Source organism: Pongo abelii, chromosome 1, assembly GCF_028885655.2.
Source record: "Pongo abelii isolate AG06213 chromosome 1, NHGRI_mPonAbe1-v2.0_pri, whole genome shotgun sequence".
NCBI classification, from domain to species: domain Eukaryota; kingdom Metazoa; phylum Chordata; class Mammalia; order Primates; family Hominidae; genus Pongo; species Pongo abelii.
The window spans coordinates 196,043,695-196,050,436 of record NC_071985.2 but is presented as its reverse complement, the minus strand read 5'-3'; positions in this window follow the sequence as shown (position 1 = coordinate 196,050,436).

The following is a 6,742-nucleotide window of genomic DNA, read 5'->3' as shown; positions in this document are numbered from 1 at the left end:
GAGGTGATTGTCTGTCTTTGTTATGCTCAGGGCATTGGGCTGGCCTCTGGGTGAGGAAAGGCCAGCAGGTATGTACCCCGACCTCCTTCACCCCAGGAGGAAGCCCCTCCACACCAGCTCCCTGACCCTTCTCTGGAAGGAAGATTTCTAACATTCACCAGGAATGCATAGCCCCTTGGGGATGGGGCATCTTTCCCGAGGCCTTGGTCTGGGCCTTGTTCAGAGGTGCCCATGGACGCACGAGCAGGCAGGGGGCTGGAGGGGGCACTTAGGCAGCAAAAGTGTAAAAGGCTTTGGAGTTCAGTTTTATCTGCAAAAAGAAATCTTATTTACAATATACTTGGGCTTCTGTTTGTTTTTGTGGGACAGGAAGCTAAAATACCAGACTGTCCAGTTCATTATCAGCCACTTGGCAATGCTGAATGACTTGCCCAAGGTCCCACAGAGGAAGGACAGACTGGGGCAGGGCCTTGAGTCCTGGTTCTGGTCCCCAAACCAGGGGGGACAGGAGGGGTGGGCCTGGACACTAGTTTGCAGCAACTCAGGGCCCTGCAGGGATGGGGGAGGTGAAGGTACCCTCAGCCCCACACCTCACAACTCTCCTAGGTTTCAACATCCACATAGGAATCCTTCCAGGCCAGGCATGCTGGCTCATGCCTGTAATCCTAACACTTGGAAGGCCAAGGTGGGCGGATTGCTTGAGCCCAGGAGTTCGAGACCAGCCTGGCCAACATAGGGAAAGCCTCTCTCTACAAAAAATACAAAATTGGCTGGGTGTGATGGCATACACCTGTAGTCCCAGCTACTTGGGCTACGGTGGGAGGATCACCTGAACCTCAGGAGGTAGAGACTGCAGTAAGTCATGATTGCACCATTGTGCTCCAGCCTGGGTGACAAAGTGAGACCCTGTCTCAAAAAAAAAAAAAAAAAGGAATCCCTCCAGCATGGCAGCTGAAAGGACCACCCTACCCACCTGGTCAGCAGCAGATGCCCAGCAACCCCACCTGCCAAGCCCCCCCTGTCTCTGCACACCACAGTGGAGCCTTGAGGCTGCCTGGAAGAAATAGGGAGTGTTCTCACCCCTCTTCCCATCCCAGCTGCCAGCTGGCCATAGCCTTGGGAGTTCATACTTGCTTACTTGCTTACTTGCTTCTTGACCAGAGCTGAACCCTAAGCCATTTGCTGCTTCTGCTGTGTGTGGGGAGGGATGGGCAGTGGGCAGCAGATCCTGCCTGGCTGTGCTGTGTCTGGAGGCCGAGTCTGGCCCTGCTGGTTCACTGATAGGCACTGGCAAGGGCGGCAGAGCCCATGTGGCAGGTGCCTGAGGGGCTGGGATCTAGGGAGGACTGGTCAGTTCCATGCCCCGCTGGCCTGAGCTTGCATCCGGTGCTTTCCAGGCAGGCTTAGATGTCCCTCCAGGCCTCTTTCTCAGTCTGCCAGGCAGAGTGACTCCAAGGCTACCAGGCCCAGTGCCCCAGCTGTTTCTGTTTCTTTCCCACGAACTGGGCTTTAACTCCAAAGTTCTCCCCATCACCTCCTGCTCCACTGCCCATTCAAGCAGCTTAGGTAGGTGGTATTTGCTCACAGGACCTCAGTCTCCCCACCTGTAAAAGGGACACAATGGTCCTTGCCTCTTTCTAGATTTGAGAGAATAACTCAGTTCCTGTGAAAGAAGGAGAGGGAGGGGCCCTGGATTCAAGCCCCCATCACTAGCGATGCAGCCCTGGGCAAACCACTTCCCTCTCAGAGCCTCAGCTTCCTGCCTCTTCAGAGGCAGCTTCCCTCCGAGAGGGGGACAGGGATGGAATGTGACTCCTGCATGCTGGAAGAGATCAAACTCTGGGGAGTTGCCCCAGTTGCTCTTTCCTCCTCTTGTTTTCCTGGTTCCAGGAGCCAGAAGCTGATGGGGAAACCAGTAAGTATGCAAATTCTGGCACTACTGGGAAATGATCCTGGGGAGCTCACAGAGGACAGCCTCCCACCTGCCTTCCCCCACACCCCCGCAGGCCCCCCACCTTGCCCTTGGGCTATCACCAGTGGGGGGCGAACCCTGAGTTTTATTGCGAGTTCTGTCTCGCACACATGGGTTAACCCCTCTTGGAGCGAAGCCAGGGTGACTATGGCCAATCTGTCCTCAGAAAACCTCCAGCCTCCCTAGCTGAGAGCAAACGAGCCCACAATGGGACGAAAGATCCCTCCTCTGGATGTCCCAGCCCAGTCCCCATCCCACTTCTCTATAGAGTGGGGAAACTCAGGAGTCCCTAAAGACCTGGGGACCTAAACTAGGAGCAGAACTTTAGAGGTCCAGGGGAACAGCTCTCCAATCCCCCCCTCCCCGCCAGTGCTGCTCACACCCCCCTCGTTGTAGTCTCCTGCAGTGGGGGACAGGTGGTGTCTGGGAAGGGGCCAGTACTCCTCACTGCAGCTGCCACTTCCCTCCTCTTCCCCCAGCAAAGTTCTCAGCCCTCCCTTCCCCATGCCTCCTGGAAAAGCCAGCATTTGTCTTCTGTACACAGAAGGGAAAGACCCTAGCCCTGAGGAAGGTGCTAGGCAGGACTCTACCAAGACAAGAGTGAGTGAGCAGCAGACAAAGCGGGACTTGGGGGGCACATATCTAGGAGCTGCAGGGAAGGAAGTGGTGCAATCAGCCTCAGCTGGTCCCTAGAGATGCTGCCCCAAAAGAAGGCAGCCCAAGGACCCTAGCACTTTTGTCCCAGGGCTTCTCAAACTTCTGGCTTTTTTTTCTTGGACCATAGCAGAGTGGGTGGAGTAGAGGGTGGCAAGGGCCTGTTCTGGGGACCTCCCAGTTCATGGGAAGGGTGTGGGAGATTTGGCTGAAAGAGGCAGGAAGTAGGGCCCTACAACTAAGGAAACCCAAGCCATCCGAGGCCATGGCATGTAAATCCTTCCCACTAGTTCCTGAAGGGGAAGAGGCCCCAGGCTGTCATCCTGAGGTGTGGCCTTGTTAAGCTCCTCTCAAGGCAGCTGCTGGTGATCTTAAACTGCTCATCCATTTAAGAAATGTCAGCAAAACGAGGTGGGAGGAAAGGATCAGGTGCCCCACCCCACACTAAGTTGGGCACATTGCTGGGAGGTCAAGTCACTGGGAATGGTGCAAAGGCTCTAATTCTGGCTGCTCCCGGGCTGCTTGTGGGGCCGTGCCTGCCACCTGCCGGCGCTTCCTGGTACTGCTACCCATGGAGCAGGGGCCTGCCCACCAGCTCTGGCCTGGAAATGAAGGGCCTAGAGACAAAGATCTTCCAGCAGGATCTGAAAACAGTAACTTAAGGAGAATAACATGGGAAGTAAAGTGCTAAGGCAAAAACAGGGAATTCTTAATGGCATTTGCAGCTCCGCCCTGGAAAGAAACACCAGAGGTCACTGTCATGCCTTCTACAAAGTCTAAAGCTCTAGAAAGTTTCAACTGTTCCAGGTAACAAATATCCCAAGAAAAACTCTCAGGAACTGAAGGAATAAAAAGGAAAGGAGAAAAAAATATAAACATTCTTTTTTTTTCGAGACAGGGCCTTACTCCATCTTCGGGGCTGGAGTGCAGTGGCACAATCACAGCTCACTGCAGCCTCGACTTCCCAAGCTCAGGTGATTCCCCCACCTCAGCCTCCCGAGTAGCTGGCACTACAGGCATGTGCCACTATTCCTGGGTAGTTTTTTGGTATTTTTGTAGAGATCGGGTTTCACCAAGTTACTCAGGCTGGTCTTGAACTCCTGGGTTCAAAGCAAATCCAATCGCCACAGCCTCCCAAGGTGCTGGGATTTTACAGTCATGAGCCAACATGCCCAGCTATTTTTTTATGTTTGTTGTTTTTTTCAAGGAATCTTTTTTTGGAGACAAAGTCACTCTGTCACCCAGACTGGAGTGCAATGGCATGATCACAGCTGACTGCTGCCTCGACTGCCAGGGCTTAAGCGATTCTCCCACACCACAACACCTGGCTAATTTATTTTTTGTAAAAACAGGGTCTTACTTTGTTGCCCAGGCTAGTCTTGAACTCCTGGGCTCAAGCGATCCTCCCATCATGGCCTCCCGCCATCCTCCTGCCTTGGCCTCCCAAAGTGCTGGGATTACAGGCATGAGCCAGCACGCCTGGCCTCACTGCTGAGAATTTACCCTACAAGTACTCTTACTTGCAAAATGATGCATCTAGGACTATTTAATCTGACACTGTCTGAAACAGCAAAAGATGGGAAACAATATTAATGCAATCAACAGAGGACTGATTAAGTACTTTGGTATACACAGGCAATGGAATATAAAGTAGCCAATAAAAATAACAAGGCAGTTGTACACATGGAATGTTTTCTGTGCTAGACTGCTAGATGAAAAAGGAGAGAACAGTGTACACAGTACGCTACCATTTCTGTGAATAGACACATGCATGTGTGCATACTGCTTATACACGTACAAAGGTCCTCAGGAAGGACATAATGGAACTCTGGGGTTGCCTCTTGGAAGGGGAACTGATAGTTGAGGGACAGGAGCACTTCCTTTACCCTGAATATACTTCGGTGCCATTTGGGCACATGCTATTTGCTTGTTTCTAGTCTGAATGTTTATGTCCCCCCAAAATTCATAGGTTGAAATACTAGCCCCCAAAGTGATGGAATTAAGAGAAGTGGCTTTGGGGTGCTTAAATTATGAGGACAGAATGCTCATAAATGGGATTAGTGTCCTTATAAAAGAGGCCTGAGGAGTCAGGTGTGGTGGCTCACGCCTGCAATCCCAGCACTTTGGGAGGCTGAGGCAGAAGGATGGCTTGAGCCCAGGAGTTTGAGACCAGACTGGGCAACAAAGTGAGACCCTGTCTCTAAAAAAATAAAAATAAATAAAAGAGCCCTGAGGCCTGGCATGGTGGCTCACATCCAGAATCCCAGCACTTTGGGAGGCCGAGGCAAGGAGGGTTACTTGAGCCGAGTTCAAAACCAGACTTGGCAACATACCGAGACCCTGCCTACAAAACATTAAAAAAAACTAGCCAGGTGTGGGGGCACATACGTGTCGTCCCAGCTAATTGGGAGGCTGAGGTGAGAGGGTCACTTGAGCCCGGGAAGTTGAGGCTGCAGTGACCTGTGACTGCACCACTGCACCCTAGTCTGGGCAACAAAGTGAGATCACGTCTCAAAAAATTTTTTAAAAAGAGGCCTAAGGGAGCTTGTTCTCCTTCCACCATGTGAGGACACAGCTAGAAGGCACCATCTGTGAACCAGAAAGCACGCCTTCACCAGATACTGGATGTTGCTGGTGGCTTGATCTTGGACTTCCTAGTCTCCAGAACTGTAAGAAATGTTTGTTGTTTATAAGCCATTTAGTTAATATTTTTGTTACAGCAGCTCAAACAGACTAAGACACATGTATTCAAACTAATTAAATATTTTAAAGTCCTCCCATCCCCACACCCAGGATACAGAAATAAGTTATCAGGGTCGGGGTTGGGAGCTGAGGAGGGGGCTAGGGGTCTCCAAAGTTTATTTTCTGTACACAAATGGTAAAAACTTGAAGCATATACACCTCCAACATGTGTATGCTGTTAAACTATAATAACTGCCATTTTTACAGATCAAAAACAATTATCAGCAGTTTCTTGTAGTTCAACCTTTTATTTATAAATTAATGACCTACATGTACTAATGAACTAATATTGATGTATATTTGATGTATATATATAAAATACATTCAAAGTGAGAAACTAAATAAGGTTGAGCCTCAAAGTGAATATAAACCAAAAGCCTAATCTTTTCTTCCCACCCCCACCCAGCCATCCTGTGTGCCCTCTTCCCCTTGGAGGCTACTGCCCTAAGTGAGGATCAGCATCGACTCCACCACAGCCCACTTTAGTGGTGACAACTTTTAATCCACAGAAGCAGTTTTTCAAAGTGAAAACTGTTTCAAATCATGAAGCTTACCACTTAGACAATTCAGACAAGGTAATGCTCATTTAGACTGACACAGGTATGAAAATTCCAATCCCTTCTTTTCACTATCATTGTATCTGACACACACATCACCTTCCTAGGCACTATGACACTATCCTGGGAGAAGCAAATGTGTACAAAGAAGCACAATCCTGCTCTCTCCCCACACTTGACATAAACCAGTATAGTGCCCCTGTAGTCAGGGCTTCAGATGTCAATTTTCTGTTGGAGACAACGTCTTGCTACGTTACTCAGGCTAAAGTGCAGTGGCCATTCACAGAAATGATCATAGCATACTATAGCCTTGAACTTCTGGCTTCAAGCGATCCTGCTGCCTCTAAGCCTCCGAAGCAGCTGGGACTAAAGGTGCATATCACCATACCCAGCTTGATGTGAATTTTTAAGCAATAATGCCTCATTAGGCCGGGTGCAGTGGCTCATGCCTGTAATCCCAGCACTCTGGGAGGCTGAGGCAGGTGGATTACGAAGTCAGGAGTTCGAGACCAGCCTGGCCAATATGGTGAAACCCCGTCTCTATTAAAAATAAAAAAAATTAGCTGGGCGTGGAAGCGCCCGCCTGTAGTCCCAGCTACTCGAGAGGCTGAGGCGGAATAATTGCTTGAACCCTGGAGGCGGAGTAGCAGTGAGCCAAGACTGTGCCACTGCACTCCAGCCTGGACGACAGAGCAAGACTCTGTCTTAAAAAAATAAATAAATAAAATAATGCCTCATTAATTTGGAGTAAGGCTGGGGGTGCACAGAAGACAGAATAAATGCAAAAACTAAGTCACAGAGTGTTTCAAGCTTAGGC